Source organism: Lonchura striata, chromosome 10 (genome assembly GCF_050655825.1).
Source record: "Lonchura striata isolate lonStrDom1 chromosome 10, ASM5065582v1, whole genome shotgun sequence".
Taxonomy (NCBI): Eukaryota; Metazoa; Chordata; class Aves; order Passeriformes; family Estrildidae; genus Lonchura; species Lonchura striata.
The window spans coordinates 7,701,682-7,725,210 of NC_140712.1; the positions used below are offsets into that span (position 1 = coordinate 7,701,682).

Genomic DNA, 23,529 nt, shown 5'->3' on the forward strand with positions numbered 1-23,529 from the left:
CTTAAATAATCTAAGTTGGAAGGGACCCACGAGGATCATTGAAGTCCAAACTGACCTCAGATATATTTGTTAATTCAAACTGCGGTCCTACAGAGATTACCAAAATGAAGAGCCAAAGCATGATTAATTATTTTTTAAAAGCTGATAACTCAGTCTAAAGGGGACAAAACATAGATGCTTCTCAACCCTTGCAGGTCAAATGGTTCTTCTGTGCTCAGGAACAAGACCAAAGGAGACTGGCAGGAGATGCAAGGACCCAGGAGGTCCTGCCCCACAAGGACAGTCCAGAGGTACCAGCATGGTGGCTGAGCTTCCCCACACTTCCCAAGAAATCAGCAGGATAAAGGGAAAGGTTGCAGGATGTCTTGTCTGCACAGGTGCTGCATCAGGAGATGGTACTGGGCACTCCTGGGGTGCAGATCAAAATCAAGAATTATAATAAACACACATAGAACTACCCCCCATATCCAGGATATAAAAGTAGTGGATTGTAGCCCTACAGGAGCACTGCTGCATTCAGATTTTCCAGGTGTGACTAGAATAGTTGCTGTATAATTTTACCAACAAGGTTTGTGTCCTACTTCTGATGCCTCCAAAGCAACCACACAAGTGCTCAATGAGACCAACCAACCAAGAGTCCAATGGAAGGACACCCAGAAACAAAACCATGTAAACGAAGGCTCAGAAGTCACTTTACTCAGGCAACTGGCTCAGTTCTCCTGCAACAGTACTCGTCTAAAGCCAACCTGGCTTTGGACTCTTCCAGGGATGGGGAAGCTGCAGCTGCTCTGGACAACCTGTGCCACAGGCTCACCACCCTCACAGGGAAGTTCTCCCTAATATCCAACCCAAGCACATAATTTCAGCTTAAAGTCCCCTTGTCCTATCACTTCTTGCTCTTATAACAAGTCTGTCCTCATCCTTCCTGTATGTCCATCTCCTTCAGGTACTGGAATTCTCCTTGTCACCTAGGACAGTTGTGGATCCCTGCAGAAAATGTCACACAGCATGACTGCAGCATATCTAGGAGGTCTGGCAATCACAAGGTCACCTGAGAACCTCCATGTCTCAGCCACACCACCAGTTTGGCCATAAACCAAAGTGGCAAGCTCCCAACATGCTCCCAAGCAACGTGTGAAACACCATTTGCACCTCTGTCCTAGACAAAAGAGCTGGAGATGTTCATGTGCAAGAAATTATTTAGCATTACCAAGCCTTACTTGTGCCTCAAATTAATTCCAGATTTAATACTCAGAACTGAATATGGATAAGCAGGAGGCATCCGTTACCAGTGAACTGGCTGAACTGGTTTTTCCATCACAGACATCCCCATGTACTTTCAGCTGCCACACTTGGCACAGACACAGCAGAGCTGTGTTTGCCCTGCGAAACCAGTCAGCAGGAGCAGTGATGAGGCTCTATCAGATATCAGAAAATCACTCTGACTGGACTCCACCCCAGGCTGTCCTGGGAGGAGAGACTGGCTTCAAAACAAACAACATGAAAAAGAACCATCAGTGAAACTACGGAGTTTTACTGCTGAACTCCAACCAAACGTGAGAATGACTTCTAGTAGCAGGTGGATTTACTCACACAGGTTGTTCTGGCAAGTTTGAAAAACTAAAACTGAAGCATGGGAAGTTTTGGTCTATTTGGTCTATCTCTGCTATGGCAAGGGAAGTAGACCCAGAACATTCCAGTCAAATGTTTTATTTCCAGTTAAAGCTATCATCTTCCATGTAATACAACATATGGGTCTGGCACTTGGGGACGTGGCTTAGTGATGAGCTTGGCAGTGCTGGGAGAATGGCTCCCAGCACTGTGATCTCACAGGGCTTTTCCCATCAAAATGATTCCAGGATGCTGGATTGTTCCTGGGGTTGGATCACTAAGAAAGATGAGCAGGATATAGGAATTCTATGAGTAAAAAAACAGTAACACTTTAGAAAACAAACTCGAACCTGCCAAAGCCAGAGAAGAATTTTTTTTTCCCCCTGGAGACCAAAGTCATTATTTCAATCAAGACTGAATAATTTATGACAGAGAACTACCTACAACCTCAAAAATGGAAACAGAAAGAAATCTCCAGCAAGAGCACAAACCCTGCCGAGTTTATACCTTGCTCAGCACATCTCAGATGGGACAAGCAGCCCCATTATCCTCAGGCAAATTAAGCACAAATCCCACCACACATCTTCAGGCTCACAAAGGAAGATGTTAACGTTTATGAGCTCTTACACCTCCGTCCATCCCCCCCTCCCCATCTGGATCAGGTCTCCCTGGGGAGGAGGATGGAAAGGTCATGCCTGACAGTCTGCAAACACTAACTATCCTCTCTCAGCTGAAAGACTCCTGCAAACAGGAATTCAGAGCAGCAATATGTAAGTGAACCACGCCTCTGAGAAGCTCTTTATCACAGCCAAGCCGAGGAGCAGAGCCCAGCTGTTGGCACACTCCATCACACAAAGATCTTGCACCATCATTACCACCTACTAAAAGTATAAATATGGCACCAAATATGGCCTTTGAGGACCAGCACAGCACTCGGCTTTGGAGGGAAGCAGCAGAAGAATGAAGACCAGGCTGTCAGTCACATTAATATTTAAAGACTACTCAGAACACCAGGATGACTTCCTGCCATGATTCAAACTTTTTTATAATGATTCCTTCCTACCTTTCCACCCACTCAGCAAGATTGCTCCTCAAAGTTACTTCCATTTGAACAGAGCTGCATGAAGATATTTCCCTAATGGTGAATCAGCCCAATTCCAAGGATTGATTTCACTACAATACAGTTGGAGACACAGGAACAGTTATTTAATGAAAGACACAGGCTTGAAAGGAAATTACTTGCAGCACAGTTAGCTAAGTAAAAAACAGTAGCACAGTATCCTACACGCTTCCAAACATTTGGACCCAAATCTTTGTCATGACGTCTCCTCCATTAATAAACCTGCAGCACTACAGCTAGAAAACAGCTTCTAGGTGGTATTAAATCATGGAATGGTTTGGGTTGGAAGGGACATTAAAGCCCATCTTGTCCCATCCCCTGCCATGGGCAGGGACACCTTCCACTAGACCAGGTTGCTCCAAGCCTGGTCCAGCCTGGACTGGAACAATTCCAGGCAAGTCTGGAGGGCAGCTGCTGTTTGTGTTGATATCCACAATCCAGTGTAAAGGAGTGTTTAATGAATGGCACAGAGACCTGCTCACAGCCACACAATTTTTCAGGGGAGCCCTTCAGATGTAGGAAAGGACATCACAAATGAGAGGCTGGTGTAAAGAAGCCAAAGCCATTCTTGTTCCCCCTTTCCCTTGTTTCCCAAAGGAAAAGCTCGCTTCCCTTGAACTCAAGCCTTCTTTGACCTCCTTGAGTTACTCTGGAGACCCTTCCATGACAGGAACAAGTTTTTCTCAAAGTCTTGATTTGTGGCACAATTTCAGAAATCTGTCCATATTAAAAGAGTCAATGAACATCTTCAAATTGAAGCAAGCAGGCCTGCTCCAGATCTCTGTGGTTTTGATCCCTGAAGGAGTCGCTACATGCCAGAAATAAAACTGAAAATGCCTGTGGATGAAGCAACAATCTGAGAGGCAGGAATTCAGCCCCATAATTCTTTTTAAAATCTTTTAAGAAGAGACATCCAAGAAAGCCCCATTTTCTGCTGGGATAGGTGAACTCATCCTGCTCTCAACAGACACAAGACCACAATTCCTCAAAGCAGCTCCAAGATCATTGCTTTAGGACAAGGCACATGCTTTCCCACTGGATTTTCCAACATCCACCCCACGTGCCTGTGTAAATATGTCTGGTACGTCTCCTGATGTGGAGAGCACTTTCCAGACAAGATCTGCTACTTCCCACATGACTTCAAAGACTAGAAAATCCTCCAGGGCTCTCAACTGACATGTTATAAACACACAGATATGAGCTCACCAGCTTCCACCCTCACACTGTGTAAAAAGTAGAGCCTTCAGCACCAGAAAACTTCACTGGCTTTGCCACAGATTGGGACAAAGCACTCACCCTCTGAAAAAGGGAGAGCAGCCAAGCTGCAGGTAAGGAGAAACATTTTGAAACTAGGACATACACAATGTGTTCACTCATGTTTTTAGCATCTACCAACTCCTTTTATGAGTTTGCACCCCTAAGTTTAGAGGATCAAGCAGGCTTTGTATGCTCTGCCTCACTGTGTGCATTAACAGCTTCCAAGGCGTCAGTGCTCTGCCTTTATTGAAGTGCAATTAGTAAAGCCTTCATTCCCAGCTCTGCTCTCTTCTGCATGAACACACATCTCCACAGGCTTCACATCCCTTAAAGCCTTCTCATCCCACTGTTTTTTATCTCCCTGCTTTCATGATGATGTTGCATTTCTTATCCTGCTTCTGTCCTTCCTACTGGCCACAAAAAAAAAAAATTCTTCTTCTGCAGCCACCCTGTTACTCCTGGCAGAGTCACTGTTCTAATAATGAGAAATAAGAGTTTTGAGATTTTCCCTGCTCCTGAGGAGATAAACAAATTACCAAATACCCAATCTTAGAATCACAGAATCCACGAGCTTGGAAAGGCTCTCTGAGTCCAGCCATTAACCCAGCACAGCCACGACCACCACTTAACCATGTCCCCAAGTGCCACATCCACACACCTTCTGAACACTTCCAGGCATGGTGACTCCACCACTGCCCTGGGCAGCCTGTTCCAATCTTTGACAAACTCTTCTATTAAGAACTTTTCTCCAATATCCAAACTAACCCTCACCTGGCACAGCTTGAGATCATTTCCTCTTGTCCTGCTGTTTGTGCCCTTGGAGCAGAGCCTGAGGCCTCCCCAGCTGTCCTCTCCTGTCAGGAGTTGTGCAGAGCCAGAAGGTCCCCCCTGAGCCTCCTCTTCTTCAGGCTGAGCCTCCCCAGCTCCTTCAGCTGCTCCTGGTGCTCCAGACCCTTCCCCAGCTCAGTTCCCTTCCCTGGACACACGTCAGCTCCTCACTGTCTTTCTTGCTGTGAGACGTCCAAAACTGACCCCAGGATTCCAGGTGTGGCCTGAGCAGTGCCCAGAACAGGTGGCCAATCCTTACTTTGGTCCTGCTGGTCACACTATTGCTGGCACAAGCCAGAACACTGCTGGTTTTTTTGGCCACCTGGGCTCATGTTGACCATGTCGGGTCCTTTCCCACCAGGCAGATTCCCAGACACCATCTCCATGCCTGGAGCGTTCCACAAGGTTGTTGTGACTTAATTGCTGGATCCAACATTTGGCCCTATCAACCTTCACACCACTGGCCTTTTCCCATGGGTCCAGCATGTCCAGATCCCTCTGCAGAGCCTTCCTGCCCTCCAGCAGATCCACACTCCTGGTGTTACCTGGAAGAAGGCCCTGCTTTGGTGCTTGGCTATTACCCAGGCCAAGGAAGGGAAGATGGAAGGTCAAATACTTTCCCCACTCAGACACAAGAATTATCTGTTTTGGTTACTTTAAGGATCTTCCACTGGACATATTCCAACTCCCCCACTGTACCCCAGCAGCACCTCTACACAGAGATCATCATTTATCTGTGCTTCCTCAACCAGCACTACACTGACCTGCTTTCAGTGTCCTCAATGTTGTGCAAAACAACAGAAAAACTGAGAAAGTAGGTCAAAATTCTCTGTTGCAATTTAGATCTGGGAACAGCAGTGACAAAGCTGGCTGCCAACTGCAGCAAGCAGGTGCACATCATGTCAGATGCCCCTCACTTGGGAGATTCTTCCCAGCCTTGGAGGTTGCAGATGCCTTTTAAACATGACAAATTGCTTCTGCTGAATCATTTGACCCAACAATTTAATCTTCAGCTTGTGCAGTTAGTTTTGTTCAGTGTTTCACAGAAGGGAAATAAGGAGGCACACAAATAATATTTAAGTCCACACTGCTGGGAAGGGAGAAGAATGGACAACTGTGGATCACTATACTCATTCATTACTCATGAATGCCCAGGACTGTCAAGTTTGCATTCTCCAACTACAGTTTTTACAAACAGGGATGAACCCAAACGAACCCGTGCCTTTTTCCAGCCAAGTGAAGTGAACTTCCAAGACCTCTTTTCCTTGAAGGCCTTGTGAACATGCTAAAACACATTAATTGTATAATCCCCAACTAAATACATTGGCAAGTTACTTTTCCAAGTGATCTCAGTTGATTGTTTCACTGAGGGTGATCCAAGCACTCATTCTCTAAGTTCATTCCTGAACTTTGCTCCCAATCCCCTCTACAGAAGCTCAGCACGAAAGCCAGGAATGTTTCTAAGGGAAAAACTAATTTAGTTGGAAATTTAGTTCTTCCACATGAGCAGAGTCAAACCAAAGCATAGAGCATTTTCCAGGGAAGTGCATTGTGTGATGTGAGATCAATTCCATTGACTTCTCTCCCCGAACTGAGTCCCGGCCAAATGTGTGCCAGCAGCCAGGGATGCACATTCCTAGAGATGTAAAAACAACTAGAGACCATAATCTGTCAGAAAAGGAGGGCTAGTGCTGTCTATGGGGAGATTATACGCTGGAACAGCTAAAGGAACAGCTCAATGCTGGAATAAAATGAAAAAATCCCCCCCTCATGAAACCTGAGCTCTACATATTTTTTTTTTTTATTTATTTTTTTTAGGCTGGGTAGAGTAAAAGCTGAAGTGCAACTGCCAGATCAGTGCCTCTGTATCTTCTGAGCTTGAAAAGATATCAGACTCACAACCCTCTGTAGAAATCCCATTGGAGTGCCAATGTCTGGCTATGAGCAGCACACCCCTGTGATCCCTGCAGGTGCTCAGCCCATACACCCAGGGCTGCATTCCCTGCATCCTGGGGGTCCTGCATCCTGCTGTCCCTGCCTGGAGGGGACTCTCACATCCACAGCACTTTCAGGATCTACCTCCTGACAATACAGCAACTGACCCCAGCTTTACAATCCAGTGTTTAGAATCACTAAGGTTGGAAAAGATCTCCAAGATCATCAAGTCCAATCTTTGAACAGCTTCTCAAAGAGCCTGGTGGTTGGGATACCATCTCTGCTCACAAAACAGGCCACAAAAGATCAGATTTCAGCAGAAATATGTATTGATGGGGATGCTGAAGAGGAAATGAGAAACCTGCCAGCAGCAAAAGCTCTACAACAGTCCCTGCAGAAGTTCTCTTCTCTGATATCCAGGCATTACAAACCTGTAGGTGTATTTTTCCTCTTAAAATACCACATTGTTTAACAGCAAAAAGAGAGGTGCAGATGTCCCTGTACCATCCCTTTCCTTTCAGGCAGTGGATTTGGAGAAGAAACGGGCAAAGATGACTTCTAGATGACCATGTGCATCCATCATCAAGGAATAATCCACAGCACATGGATTCAGGTGCATCCATGATGGCTGATGGATGTAGTTTGCAGTTAATGGTATCAAAATTCTCGACAAGACCACCCCAGGAGCTTAGGCTGTGGAGCAGCCTTGGATCACTGGCAGCAACATCACTTATTCAGATTTACAGCCTAATTTAACACAGATGCACCTCAATCATCTATGACTGTTTTATCTGTGCTCTGTCTGGCAGGGCAAAGCAGCACAGAGGATAAATTGCAGACAGGCTCAGCCTGAAAAGACTGGTGAACTTGGCAGCCAAACACAACTTCCCCCCACCCCCAAAAACCTTGGTAGTCTCCAAACCATGAAGTGCTTTCTTCTGCTTTGAAAGGAATGCAAATACCAAGTTTAGAGCCAAGGCAGCTTTCACAGTGTGTGTGAGGTGGGGAAAGGCCTCTCACCAGAAGAAAAGTCCTTGTGAAGGGACAAAGAAAACTGAAGACACCTTGATGGCAAGGGTGGGTAGAAGCTGTGCTAGCAGAACCCAGCTTGGGATGACCTCAGGAAGCCCTGAGATGCTGAGAGCCCTTTGGCCCCATCCAAAGTCAATCCAGCATCCAATAGGTATGTGTTTCCCCTATGGAAGGACACATTCCTGTCAAGTGCCATCCAATATCCATAAAAAGTGTCATAACAGAACAGCAGTGAGGTGGGATTCAGATGCAGGGTCTTTGTATTCCAGCTTAAGAAAGCTCCAGGTCCCCAGCCCTGGCTACCTTTGTTATTGCCAGCACCCTGATTATTTTCCACCTCTGTTTTGGGAGGAGAAGGTTTTTATTAGGATAGATAATGTCCATTAAAAGTGCCAGAATTTGATATTTAAGGCACTGTTACACTCAAAGCCTGAAACCTTCTACAGCAATCCCCTTCCTGGTATGGGATTATAAAAACTCCATATCAACACTACAGCCCCAAAACAAGCTGTCCCACCCCAAAACTCACCTATCCCACAGGGCAGCATCTTTATGGCATATAAAGAGCCATTACTTCCTTCCTCTCTGATAAGACTCCCTGTATCTCCCAGATCTCCCAGCTCTGTGTCCTGATGAAGCAGCTCAGCTGTAAGAAGGATTTGGATTACCTATGTGATTGAAAGGTGCTGGGAATTACATCCAGACCAAGCAAGATACCCACTGGAGAAGCATAACCCCCTTGCAGGCAGGCCAGAAGATGTTTAGATCCTGTCTCTTGCCTTTTAAATTTTCATTTATTATAATTTTTTTTTCTTCACTTATTTCTAAATGAAGCAAAGGTCATTCAGTTTGCTGGCAATTGAGCCACCTCCTCCCCAGTGCAAGGTCCAGTCTTGGTTACTGGTCTAATTCTCTGCTGGTGGCTACACCCACACAAACATCATCAGCTCCATAAAAACCTGCACTTCCTCGGTAGGGTCATTAGGCACTGTAATTCCAAAATACACAGACAGACAGTTGCGTTTGTGCACAAAAACTAAATGTTTGTGCTGAGCTCCTTCCTCAATCTGGCAAGGAAGTGGCCTGTGGAACCCTCCTGCAGGGGGAAGCCAAGCAGGAGTCACCACCACTCCAAGAGCAGCCACATGGCTTTAAAAAAATCATTGTACTTGAAGGTTTGTGCTGTTGGTTGGTTTTCTGGGTTTTGTCTTCCTCAAATTTGAAGCTGTCAGCTCCTTAGAAGTCTTCACACACTGGATGGGTATTTTAGCTCCTTCCAGGTGTACTAGGAAGCACCATCCCAGACCTGTCATTTTTCTACCTGTGCTTTCACAGGTGCAGCTTCTTTCTAAAATGAGGTCCATATGTTGCAGGTGGAGCAGCATCAGTAGAGATGGAGTCTCTGCACTGGTACTCCTGTAGAGCCATTGTACACACCAGAACACGTCTGGGTGGCACGTGCACCACCAGAGATGGCAACAAACACACTCTGGTTTCTCAAAGTGACAGTCTGGAGAAGTTTCAGAGACATCTTCTTGCCAATACCCATCCAGCTCTCACATGGGCATCACCAATGTCATCAAATTTCCCTCCTCAAACTCACAGTAAAAAGACAAATTTAAATTTGTGAAGAATCAGCCTGGTTAAGACATCACTATCCCTTCTTGGCTCTTTTGAACACAGGCTGGCACACAGGCGTGGTCAGACATCACCTGCCTTTGCACTGGTGATGGACAGTGTGCCCAAGAGGGTGTTAATGCCTACAAGAACATCTGCAATCCCCAAAATCCCTGCATAGCGAGAAAAATACCATGGAGCTATGGTAAGGGTGGGTTAGGTTGGATATTAGGAAAAAAATTCTTCCTCCAGAGGGTGGTCAGGCATTGAACAGGCTCTGCAAGGAATGGTCTTGACCCCAAGGCTGCCACAGCTCAAGGAGTGTTTGGACAATGCTCTCAGGGACATGGGATTATTGGGGTGTCCTGTGCAGGGCCAGGTGTTGGACTCGATAATCCCTGTGGGTCCCTTCCAACTCAGGATATTCTATAAGCTATTATTTTTCAACTCACAAGCAATAACTCCAAAGCTATATCTAGCTTCAATGGCACATTTATTTTCATTATTTTCAAATTTTGGAAGTGCTGCTGTGTTAAGGTCATGGCAGTGGATTTAATTTGTGTCAGCTTCTGTCACTGACACTGATAACCCTTTATGTGCACCTCAGCATGGTGTCACTGCCTGATGCTTATCTGACAGCTCAGTCAAAGGCACTTGATTGACTGAACACCTGAGCTCCCTTTCTGAGGTCACCTTGCTGTTTTGGTTACATCCATTACAGTCTGTGCCAGAAGAGCATTACCACTGTAGCTACTCAATGCTCTAAAGGAGGGATACTGGATTACCAGCCCACAGCAAATGCTCAAGCTCACAGTGCATCCAATGGAGCAACGTCAGCTCAAGGAAGCAGCCTGCAAACCAGCAGGGAAATAAGCTGAAGGGATGGTTTAGTTTTGAAGAGGTAATTTTACATGACAACTCTTCCTGCTTCTCTCCTTTCCCTCACGTTAAGGACTTTGCACAGTTCACGGCCTGGCTCCGTTTGCTCTAAACTCCAGACGTGCCTATGTAAAGGAAATATTGTGCCAAAACAAACAAATCTTCCACCCACTTGTGGTCCAGCAATCCATTAGGAAGGAAAGACAAGGCACACATCACCAAAGCTATAAATACCCACTGGTATGGACAAGAGTGAAGGCTTGTGGTTAACAAAAAGAAGGATTTTGCTGCATTCCTCAAGGCATTAGAATTATATGTTGACAGTCCTGTTTCAGAAGTTTCTAACCCTTTCCTGGGTGTATAGGCTGGTTTGGGTTGGAAGCTCAGTTTGTTCTGCCCCCTGCCATGGGCAGTAACACTTCCCACTAGACCAGGCTGCTTCAAGTCCCATCCAGCCAGGCCTTGAACACTTCCAGGGATGAGGCAGCCATAGCTGCTCCAGGAAACCTGTGCCAGGGCCTCCCCATCCTCAGAGAGAAGAATTTCTTCCCAATTTCCCATCTAACCCTGCCCTCTGGCAGTGGGAAGACATTCCCTGTGTCCTGACCTTCCAGATCCTTGTTTCCAGTCCCTCTCCAGCTCTCCTGGAACCCCTTCAGGCACTAGAAGAGGCCTCAAAAATCTCCCTGGAGCCTTCTCTCCTCCAGGTGAGCACCCCCAGCTCTCCCAGCCTGGCTCCAGAGCAGAGGGGCTCCACCCTCAGAGCATCTCCCTGGCCTCCTCTGGACTGGCTCCAGCAGTTCCACATCCTTTCTTTGCTGGGATCCCTGAGCTGGAGGCAGTTCTGCAGGTGGGGTCTCACTTGAGTGGGGCAGAGGGACAGAATCCCCCCCTGCCCTGCTGCCCAAGCTGCAGAGCACCGGGGTTTGGGGCTGCCAGGGCTGTGCTCAATCCCTTTTCTGCCCTGTTTTTGTGCTTGGGATGGCCCTGGCCTAGGGGCAGGACACTGCACTTGGCCTTGTTGAGCTCCATGAGTTTCCCACCTCTTCAGGTCCCTCTGCATGCCATCCCTTCCCAGCAGCCTGTTGACCACAACATAAAGTTGGCATCAATCCCACTTAACAAAGAATTCAAAGACCATTAATTTCTCCACCATTATGATAAAGTCATAGGAGACCTCTCTACACATATTTCCTCTGTGAGGAAAATAATGAAGTACCAGCTCAGCTGTGTAGTATAACACAAAGGAATCCACATGGGGATGGAATTTCTCATCCATGTTCACAGAAAAAGAACTTCAGAACTTGGGCCTTATTAGATACTGGATCATCCAACAACTGAAACTGCATTTCCTAAGACATCCTTGAATTCACTTACTCCAGCAGCAGATGCTATAGGAAGTGTGTGCAGCGCCATTAAACTCTATTTCCCATTCTAGAATGACTTAAAAATTAGTGACACTGCAGAGAGAAGCCTAAAGGTACCTCAAGAACCAAATCTGTGATATAGGAACAGTTTGGTTCAAAGAGATCATAAAACACCTTATGGACTCCCTGGATTAGCAATGGGAGAAACTGAAGCCAATGCCCTGCAAGAAAACAGTGAACAAGGAATGATGATCAGAGAAGTCTCTGGAGCTGGAGGAAAAAGCTGTTTATTCCACCTCTCACACTCATCTGGACTTCAGAGTTAAGTTTATATTTTAAAACAAAGCAGAGATGCCACACAGGTACTCACAGAGATCTAGAGCCAAGGGAAGCACATCCTGATGAAAACATTCCTTCATCCTGCACTGCACGGCCCTGGACTAATCACAGCTGGCACATTTCTTCTCACTGAACTTCAGTGCTTATTTCACAAGCAGTAACCTCACTGAGCAGAGACACAACACCTTTTTCCACCCTATTAGGTTTAACACCATCATCTAAACAAGACATGGGGGGCTGTCCCATGCAGGACTTGCCTCCAAACCATGGGAGAAGTCAGTTGCTACCGAGCTTCTTTCCCCTCTGAGAGGCACAAACCTCCCATCTAAATCCTCCCCCACCACCAAATCTTCACTTAAATACAGGCTGAGCTCTAAGAATCCTTTGCTGGAACCCTGCCTCCTTCAATCACAGATCCCCTTTAGGTGCTATCTTAAACTCTATTTCCAAGAGTAATGACTCCATTACAGCACCTGTTCACCCTCCCATGCTAACAACATGACCTTGAGAAAGCTGGAAAAACAAGCCAAATTCTTCTGCCTACAAGGCAGTTCTTCCACAGGGAAAGACAGCACCTCTTGATCGCACCTCTAGATAACAGCCCCATACTTCAGGCACTTTTTCAAACATTGTTTTTTGTGGTTTGAAACCCAAAAATGGCTCTGTACTCAGCCACAAAATACCCTTTTGAATCACCACATGCGGAAGAAAATTCAGGCTATTTCTAGCCGAGTCTTCTCAGTCAGATCATGAAAACAGGCAGGTGGCACAAGGGCATTTCAGATTATTCCTGAGAAGCTGAAGCCATGACAGTGCAGGTGTGATGGACAAGCACCAGCCAGCCAAGGCCCTGGGAGCACAGGAAGAGCACATCTCCGTGCTGGAGTGAAGGAGTTAGAGACTATCTCAGAGCCTGTAATATCATCAATGCTACCATGCTGGACTGGTTTTCACCACCTGACTCAACTCGCCCTGCTCTGGGTGAACCCGTGCAGCCTCCTGTTCCCACAGCTCATGGAACAGTGCCCTACAGCTTGGACCATGAGAGGTAGCTCATCCCTTCTTGAACCTGTGACCTTCAGAGCTCATTTGATGTCAACCACCCTCCTTGTTCACATGGAGCAGTTCCATGTCTCTAAAGATGGCATCCCAGAAAAAGCAAAACTTGATATAATTTCACCATGGCCAACTTAAACACCTGCATCAGAAAGGTCTTTCTAACCCATTTTCCATTTCCATGGATAGACAAGACAACAAGAATTGGAAGAATGCTGTTTTGTCACAGAAACTGCACAAATTTGATTCTCATTCACCTGGAGAAGAAAGTTTAGGTGATAAGAAAACTGAGGGCCATCTGCCTCCTACTACAGGAAATGTTAAAAATTAGACCTCCCAGAACCTGAGGGCAACATTAAAATGCAAAGCAAACTCTCAACCATGCTGGTCTGGCTGTCATCCCTCTCAGGCTGTATCTTAGGACAAGGTGAAGATGCACATGGAAAAGGAAACAACCTACCTAAATATAGTCAACCCCTTGTTTGTGATGGATCATTGCTTGACCACATCTATAAAGTATCAGCCTGACGTCCCCAAGGGACCTGGCTTCATTACCTGCACTCTCTGAAGTGATTTACAGCCCTGCAAACCTCTGCTGCTGCTCGAGGAAGAGAAGATTACAACAACCATATATTTGCCTGTAGAAATCACATCACCTGCCAGCTGGCCAGGAAGGAGGTTGGACAGTTCCTTTCTGCAGCTGACCTCTCCTCTTCCACAGGCCACACATGCATATGCTGCACAGCACAACCTGGGACCACTCACACCAAAGGACATCTGACAGGAAACAGGAGAGATACCACTTCTAGGAGCCAGGCTTTTCTGGTGTCCCTGAAACACTACCAGATACAGGTGAAGATGTCCAAGTATTCTTTGACATCTCTTACACACCTGCATGCTGAGAAAATGAAAGGATTAATGTGATTTTAATAATATTTTCCAGGGATTATTCCCTGGATTACTGTGATAGGTGCATGTTAGCAGGGGGGTTTGTTTGTTCTAAGGATTGAGCCACCTCCTTGTTCTAAGGAAAGGTCAGTGGTACTGTATGACAATTTTCCCAGCTCACATACATAAACAAAAAGCAGCTTATACCTGATCTAGGCAGTGATCAGGTACAAAACTTGGCAATCAAGCTTTAGTTTTCCTGATAGCGGGGTTTTTTTTCCCAGGAAAGCTATCAGTGACACTAGGCCTCCAGCACAGCTCAAAACCAGCCTTCTTGGCTCTGTTTACAACAGCACAGCCACAGAGTCTGGGTGTGAGTCAATGCTCCATATGTACAGCAATCCACATACTCGTGGAATCATGGAATGGTTTGGGTGAGAAGGGCCCTTAAAGCTCATCTTGTTCCAACCCTCTGCCATTGGCAGGGATGCCACTCACTATGATAGGTCCCTTCTGGATTTGATCTTAGTCTTTCAGAAACACAGGGAAGTGTTTCCTTCTCCATCATCTGCAAATGCTGAAGCTCAAAAACACGGGTTGAGGTGATGACAAAAAGCTCCAAATCCTTAGAACTGAAACAATTAAGTGTTTGCACCTCCAGACTCGTGACCCAAAGGAAGTGAGCAGCAAGGAAACCTTCCCAGATAAAAATCAGTTTATCCCATCAACAAGTCTATCCCAAGTCTACAAGCACTTCCCAATAGCTGCCTTCAGGTGACCCCTCAAATGGCCCCACAGCATCCCACGGGCCTAAAACAGAGCAGCTCAGGCTCCTCCAGCCCATTCCAGGGATGTAACAGACCATGAGCAGAGCATTAGTAGCTCAGCAGCCAGGCTGAGACAAGCTAAAAGCTGAAACCAGGTAAACACAAGGCAACTCCAGCCCAGCTTCATGAGCAGTGAGAGCCCCATCCTGCCATGGTTACAATGAGGAAGGAAAGTGGGAGGCAAAGCCAGGCTTTAGGTGTCTTGTTGGGGCTGAGGATGAGAGGACATAGCTTCAATCTGTGCCAGGGGAGGTTCAGGTTGGACATCAGGAGGAATTTCTTCTCAGAAGGAGTTATTAAGCTTCAGAATGGGCTGCTCAGGGAGGTGGAGTCACCATAGGTGAAGGTGTTAAAGAAACAGCTGATGGTAGGACTCAGGGTTCTGTTCTAGTCCAAAAGGCGGTGACTGGTCAAAAGCTGGTCTTGATCTTAAATGTCTTTTCCAACTTAATTGATTCTGGGACAAGATAATTCTGACTGAAGAGCTGAGCAGCCCCCAGGTTACCAAACAGGCATGCCTGGTACACACACATCAGACATGTATCCCAGTTAACACCCAGCTACCCCAAAAGCCACCTTCCTGGTCCTCCATCCATCAAACACTCTCAAGTCCCTCCTTTACACCAGCTCTGGCACTTGTTTGACCTCTCAGTGAGTCAACTCCAGAACTGCAGGGCTGGCTGCCAGCCGAATCCCAGACTGGACTGGGTTGGAAGGAACCTTAAAGCTCACCCAGTTCCATCCCCCTACCATGGCAGGGACACCTTCCACCAGCCCAGGCTGCTTCAAGCCCTGTCCAACCTGGCCTTGAGATACTCTCATCTCCAGAATCTTTGAAATATCTGCAGAGCTGAACTTCTCTACTCAATCCTTACTTCTCAGGTACAGAGCTGTCAACAGTACCCCCAGTTACAAAGCAGTAAATTTCCTCTTGAAAATCATCTGTTCCGTGCACACATCCATGCCCAAACCCAAATGGGAGCAGGATGTCCTTGTGGGGAAGGGAAATGGCACAGCTCTGCCTTGATTTATGTAGCCTCTGCAGACCTGGACAATAAAACAACAGACCCAAAAACCCAGGTTGCAGATAATTCACTCCCAGCAAAAAATCCCTGTGTAATCTTCTCCCACACAAAGTGGTCCTGGATGGACAGGACAAACCCCCAGAATGGGGATGCTTCAGAGACAAAAGCTGCTGGGAACTTCTTGCAGTGACCACCAGGACCACTCAACCCATTGGGTCACTCTCTTCCCACAGTTGGAAAACTGAGGTAGGACTTGGTTTCCCATGGAAATATGAAACAGGAAATAGTCTAGCAAAGCACACAGTTGATCACAGAAGACCTACAAACAGCAGGATTCCCACAGTGGCATATCCACCAAACAAAATTAGTCCACATAGAGCTAATTGCCCAGGTAACACTAACAGTTGTAAGACAGCTTGATCCCACCCCCCAGCTCCCAACACTACATTTATGGAAACATTAAAAACCACAGACAAGGCCTCATAGTTCACCACAAAAATCAGGAGCCATGGTTGCTGCAATCAAACTGCATGGCTTGCAGTGGAATTTTAGCAAGGAAATGGAAATCACACTGGCATACAATTGTTCCGCCTCCCTGTTCGCCTTCACACATTTCTCACAGGTCAATTTTAAAGAATTAAAGTCTTGTTCAGTGAAACATCTGGTGGCTGTTGCTAGAGGAAACCGACTATCTGCAACATTTGAGCAAAAATAATGAGTTACATAAAAGCCAGACTGCATAAGCAAGGACAAGTGTTTTGCCAGTCTGTAAATCTCAAAACCTTACATGAAACCTCATGTTTAATCTCTGGGTTAGAACACAATGAAATCAACTCACATGCATTACAAAACCCATGAAGATTTGAGTTTTCTCTAAGTTTATGAGGATATAATCATGCAGTATAGGAATTAACTTTCTAGCTAGCAACTGTCCTAAAGATTTTCTGCCAACAGCATAGACAGATGAATTACAGCTTAAAAATGGACCATTTCAGCTTTTGGCACTTTCAGACTCAGTTCAAGACAGAACAAGTTCAAGAGTTAGAAAAGAGGGTTTTGTCTTTCACTGTTTGAGTCAGTTCTCCTATGCCTAGTGGAAGAATATTTCCCATTAATGCTACAGATCACCTTCTCCTCAGGATTTCTCAGTGTCTGGAGACCAATATTGACCAGCTGAGGCTGCACTGGGCTGAACAGGAGGAGTGATTTTGTGTGAGAAGTTGAGAGGAGCTCTCATGTATCACCATACACATCCACAAGACCAACCAGAAGCCTTTAACACTTCAGAGCTTTGATGGGGGCTCACCTGAAGTCCCACAACTGGAAGGGCAAAATTCCCAAGAACATCTCCAGAAGGCAGCCCTAATATATTGGAATTGCACTTCACATGATGTACCTTTCTACAAATAGATATTGCTGGTTTTTTGAGGAGTGCTTAAGCACTTAAATAATCCAGAAGCCTGATGGATGACTAATACAACTAGAAAGCTCCGTGTACAAAAAGAAATTTAGGCTTCCCCACATTATCAGGGCTGCTCTCAGGATGCAAGCAGGGTAGAGAGGAGGCACCTGTGGCCCTCACAGCTGTCTCCCTGGCTTTGGACATCAGCTTGAGGCTGCAGCTGCTGTTGCTCTTGTTCATTTATGCCATCCAGGGAAAAAAATTTGTACCTAAGGCCAAATTCCTCAAGCTCGATGTGGCTGACTGAGCACACTGAGGTCACTACGGCAGTGCCAAGGGCCAGCTCCTCACTCACATGGATAAAGTCTGGTTCTGCAGCACGAATGAGGGAGGGAAGCACCTGGCACTGGTTTCACTGGGGCTGGGAAGAAGTCAGCCCAGTGCACCTTGGGGAAACTGAGGCAGGGAACAGGCAGGTGAGGACACACACAGACAAGTGATGGCATGAGCAGAGTGTTGGCTCACAGCAGCACCTGTGGAAGTCACAGAATGGGAAAACCAGCACATCTTTAAATATTAAATTAAAATATACAGAAAGATTAAAGGAGGCAGAACAGGAAACAAGCTTCACCCAAGTGAAAAAGCATGCTAGGAATGCAAACCTTGGGAAATAGGTGTATCTGAGGCAAAAAAATCTTCCCAAGATCCCAGACATCTTATAGGCAGGCTACAGAAAAACAAGCCAGTGACTTCAGCTCCAAAAGAAACCCTCCACAATACCACAAAAGCAAAGCTTTAGACTGCAGGAGCTTCTCTTTGAGAAAAAAAAAAAAAGTGAAAGAAGGCCTAGGAAGATGACACAGCCTCTGCTGGGCTCACAGAAGATATTAAAGCACTGTACTGCACCAGCCCGAACTGCTCAAATGCAACACTTTTCAACAATTAATGACACTCCTACTACTGTCACCAAAAATAGACAAATTGGTTTTAGGGAATGAAGCTGCAAAAATTATTTGAGATACAATATCAAGTAAAATTGGAACCAGATTTCTCCTCCAGGCTGGAAGCTGCTGGGAGGATGAAACTGTGACCCATCCACTGTCCCCCTTCCCCCGCCACTCCCAGCTGAAATTACCAAAAGCCAAGAGCTCATGAAACTTTCTACAGAGCAAATTCTAAATGGAAATTACAGTTTTAAAAGAATTTGGTTTGTTGCATCACTTTGGCCAAAAATAGAAACAACATTCCCAAAGGATGCTGCACAATTATGGCCCTAAACAAAACATCCCAATGATTTATCAGGATCACTTAGTCTGCACAGAAAAAAAATTGTTTATCATTACATAAATGCTTTTTCAGAAATCCAGAAAGGGAACTCTGGTGCCAGTTTCAGCCTTGATGCACACCCCAAAAACCCCTTGTGCTAAGCAGGGACTTGCACTCCCTAAAGGTCACCACCCTCACCAAACTAGAACACTCACTGGTTTATTTTCATGAAATCAAGGGATCTACCCCCACTGGAATCAGTCCAACACTCTTACCTACAAGTACAATTCCATTTGATTTGAGAGGAAAATTTTCCCAAATTTAGAGTTTTCTGCTCATTCCATAGGTGAGCTGTTACAGATTAGATAACCTGGCCCTTATTTTGTTTGTCACACAAACACACTTACACACACAACACAACTCTGCTCCAAGTTCACCACAAGAGACTCTGGACTCTCCCTGCCTTTAATTCTGCCCAATTTCCTTCTTAGTCACTGACAAGCAACACTGCAGCTACCTACTTCTCAGCTCTACACGTCTGTTTCTAAAAATAATGCCAGGGAAAGGAAATCAGGGATGTAAGTTCCCAGATAAGTTACTTCAGATGAAAAATGCTGAAAAAACTGAGAGGTAAAAAAAAATCAAAATGGAAATAAAGAATAAGAATTTAACAACTTACATTTGGGTCTCTAAGCATCTTTCCATAGGCTTGAGAGATATTTTATTGTTAATCCAGGTAAGATACTGGATTTTTAGTGTCTTGCCTTATATAGAGAATCAAAGAATCACAGAATGGTTTGGGTTGGATGTGACCTTAAAGATCACACTGTTCCACCCCCTGACATAAGCAGGGACACCTTCAACTAGCCCAGGTTGCTCCAAGCCCTGTCCTGGTCTTGGACACTTCCAGGGATGGGCAGCCAAAGCTGCTCTGGGCAACCTGTGCTAGGGTCTCACCACTCTCACAGGGAACAATTTCTTACTTGTATTTAACATAAATTTCCCCTACTTTAGTTTGAAGTCATTCTCCCTTGTCTTGTTCTGAATGAACAGTCCCTCCCCACCTTCCCTGTAGCCCCTTCAGATCCTGGAAGGTTCTCTGAGGTGTCTATGCAGCCTTCCCTTCTCCAGGCTGAACAGCCTCAGTTCTCCCTGTTTCCACAATGGAGGTACCTCTTCTCAAATTGAGGTGAGTTTGGGCTTTTTAGGAAGGAATATTTGAGCTCCAAGCTAAGACATTCCAGAACAAAGGCATGTGACACTCACCACCTGATGTGTAATTCACTTCTTAGGCTTATCCAAAATCACAGGGCAGGGAGTGCTGGGACACAGAAGCAGCAGAGCAGCCAGGCACTCATATCTGCACCGAGCCTGGTAAGGAAGAAAACATTTTAGGAAATCTCCATGTAACAGTTTACACCTGTGACTTCAAATCTTACTGTATTCTACTTAAAAACAAAAAAGGCATTATTTGGTTTCAGCTGGATATGGCAGCATCCAAGTACTGGGGATGAAACAGAGCCAAACCCCATTGCTCATAGGAAAATCATTCACCCTATGTCAGGGCAAACTCATACCTTTCTAAATAATGTGAACTTCAGTTCAGAAGACAGTGTGTTCTTAAAAAAATACACCTTTCTGTCTCTTCAGTAATTGGAGGTTTGGTTTTTGGTAAGTTGTGTTTCCCCACCTTGGGAAACAGGTTCCCAAACCTGAACTCCCTTGACGCAGTGTGCCTGGGCTGGCTCCATCTCCTGCCATGCTCCAGGCACTTTGGTCAGAAGGAAGCAAAAGGGCTTTCTTTGTTTGTGACTTTCTTCCTTCAAAAACACCCTCCAGAGCACAGGGTCCAAACAGCAATTTCTGAATGGGAGTGCACTGTAAGACACGTGTGGAAGTCAAACTGAAATGAAACTATTTCTGGGTAACTCTGCCCAGAGCAACCAGAGACAGCTTGTTCTGTTCTGCACTCAAAATTTGGGTATGTAACACCCTTTGAAAGAAAACACATGGATAGTTCTAACAAAAATGAAAATTTTAAAAAGCAACTTGAAGTTCTGAGAAGCTCTGACTGTCATCTAAAGAAGATTCTTCTGAAACACCATGGGAGATTCCTTTACACAGCCTACAAGCAACCAACTCCCCAATGGATATTCCAAGCTAAGTTAGCAGTTTTATCCTTATTTTTTCCAACTATTACAGCAAAGTAACAATAAAGGTCCATATTAATATCTTGGAAACAGAGGGTGTTTTTGCGTTTTCCAACACAAAGTGCAAGACAGACCAAAGCCACAGTGGCTGTGTTGCTGAGTGACACCACATTGACTGAAGCACGTAGGAATTTGGTGTCCACCTCTGCCCTGTCCTTTCAGGAGCTTGTGGTCAATGCTGTCCAAGTCACACCTGTGCTCTTCTGAAGTTGTTCATGGTTTCTGTCCTCCAGAAGCCTGGAGGATTGCTCAGTAGAGGTGCAGCAGCCTTTGAAAGCCCTCACAAGCTCCCAACAGCTATCATTAATTAATCCTCCTCTACAATTATCCAGCACCAGCTTCGGAATGAAGCCAACCACCAGCGTGAGGAACACATACCAGTACTCCAGTGTACAAGCAGTGACACTCACACCTCTCAAATGAAAAGGTATTAGTGTGCTGAATGTAGGCCTCAATATAAAACTTACTGTAAAGCATTTAAGGCCAACTTTGTTCTACTTGATACTAAAGTAATTCCAAGTTATTTGACCAGGTCAGAGGCTGCAGCAAGGAAGAACCAGCCAAACTTGTACCAAAACAAGACATAAAAGAAAGGGAAAACACACACACCTATTCACAGGAAAACAGAAATTGCAGCTTTATTTAGTCACCTGCCATCCACTCCTGGGCAAAAACCTGGAGCATCCCATTAAAATGATAGTCCATATATTTAAATGCTGAACACCCTTGCAGGTCTGCTGTCTTGTCACTTGGAACGGGCCCTACTTAAATTTAGAAGAAAAACTAAAAGCTGTGCATAAAAATTCCAGATGGGTTCATTGTCCAGAAACTTACTCAGTTTCCTTACACCAATCTCAATGTTTGGTGGTGACTCCAAACAAGGAAGCGAAACAGAAGACTGTATTTATAATACGCTCCATGGTACAATGATTCACTTTAGGAAATAAAGGTAAATAAATCATCTCATGCCATCCTAAGGTTCAGGTTTGAACCAGGGGTTAGGCATTATTCATGTTCTGCTCAAAGAACAAGACGACCAGCACGTTACGGAAGATCAAAGTGCAACGTGGGAAAATCCCAGTGCCAGACAGACTCTGCCGCTTCCTACTGGCAAGGCCAAGTGACAAAACCCATCCCCATCTCATTCAAAACCTTTTTTTAACAGACCTTTTGACCTGAAGCACAGCAAAGGTTACTCCCCTATTCAGACAGGTGTGACTCCAGCATCTTGAGAGAATCCCAGGTTCAAAAAGCAGAACTTGGTCTCCATCCTTTCCCTGGCCATACACGCAGAAATCCTGCCCATGGCATGGAGCAGAAAGCAATAGTTAGCAGAAAGACACCTCTGGCAGCAGCAGAAAGCAATAGTTAGCAAGTGAGAATGTGTGGAGAGCCCTGTTAGAGCACCAGTTTATCATGGTAACGAGCTCCAGCCTCTCCATTTCCATCCAGCCTTGATGTCCAAAGCCTCATGTTACAGAGAATGCAGGGACCACGTCCCTGGGTGAAGGGAAGAATAAGGCGGAATGAAGAATGGCAACAAAAGAGGAAGCCTGAAACTATGGCTGGCAAGTGGGACCCTTTCTAACTCTTGACAAATAATTAACCCTTTTTGCACTTAATTAGCATCTTGAGACTCTGAGCCCATTTCCTGTGACATGTCCTGGCATGGATGGCTCCAGAGAGGCCTCAGGCCACACCTGGAGCTGAACAGGCCTTGATGTTTTTCAACCATGAAGGATCCTTCCCTGAGGATGCTTTGCTTTGTATCAGGCACTTCAGCAGGAAGTTACCTATTTTCCAGAGTGCCAAAGGCAGGAGGACATGAAGCATTCACAGATGTAGAGCTGGGCACGGGTCCCATACACCTGTATTCAGGACAAGACTCTCTGCATGGGTCAACAGAACAAAGTGGTCTCTTCCCAGCACATGGCCAACAAGCAGCATGTTGGTCAGTCCTCAAAGTCCACTTAAGGAAGAAGTTCTTTACTTCTTCCAGGTGAGGCACTGGAACAGAGAGACTGTGGACTCTCCATCCCTGGAAGTATTCAAGGCCAGGTTGGACAGGGCTCTGGTCTAGTGGAAGGTGTGCCTGCCCACGGGAGGGTCAGAATGACATGAGGTTTGACAGCCCATCCAACCTAAACCATTATCTGAAGATCACAGAGTAACAGACACATCACCACACCAGCCAGAGGAGCCACAAAGACCCCCAAAAACTCTTTGAGCTGTCAGTGTGAGAGAACAGGGCTCCACCAGAAGCTTTAAGCCCTGCTGTTATTTTCCACATTACTTTTCAAAGCAAGGAGCAGACAAGAAGTTTGTTTCAGTTCCAGAGTAAAAACTAACATCCTTGAGGGCACTGTGTGAAAAGCTAGCATTTGCTACCTAGAGTACACAACCAGGTCTTTCATCTCCTCCAGGGCCAGGGAAATACTTGCCAGCCTGAACCAGAAGGAGCGACTTCTGTGGCATAGTGCTTCCAGGGTGGGAGTACAGCACAGCCACTTTTTGGCTCCCCAAGGAGGACATGGCTTCTGCCACAGCAGGGAAGGTGACTCTACAAATCCACTTCTCCATAGTTCTCTCAGGAAGCTGGTACACAGATTCTGGATCTTTTGTACTTCAGCTCATTATTATTTTATTACCAGTTAGCAGCACAAAACTCTTTAGCACTTTGAAAAAGCTTCTCATCTTTAGGTTCGAGGTGTTTATACTCTTCCCAGATTAAAGCACAAGAACAATATTCAATTTCCAACCTGATGGACACTGCCCTACCTCAAAGTGTTCACACCATTGAACACACTAGAAAAGGTACAATGGCTCCCACCAGCATTAGATGATGGAATGGAACCTCAAGAGCTAACATG

The 23,529-nt window shown here is 45.7% G+C and overlaps 1 protein-coding gene across 1 annotated transcript in view; it reads right to left on the reverse strand.

The window, feature by feature from the left end:
• Nucleotides 1-23,529, reverse strand: part of CSNK1G1 (casein kinase 1 gamma 1) — a 93,482-nt gene that overhangs the window by 53,913 nt on the left and 16,040 nt on the right. Inside the window, exon 2 of the mRNA XM_021554255.4 lies at nt 19,716-19,820. The gene's annotated coding sequence lies outside the window, so the exon portion shown is untranslated. The remainder of the gene's footprint in view (nt 1-19,715; nt 19,821-23,529) is intronic.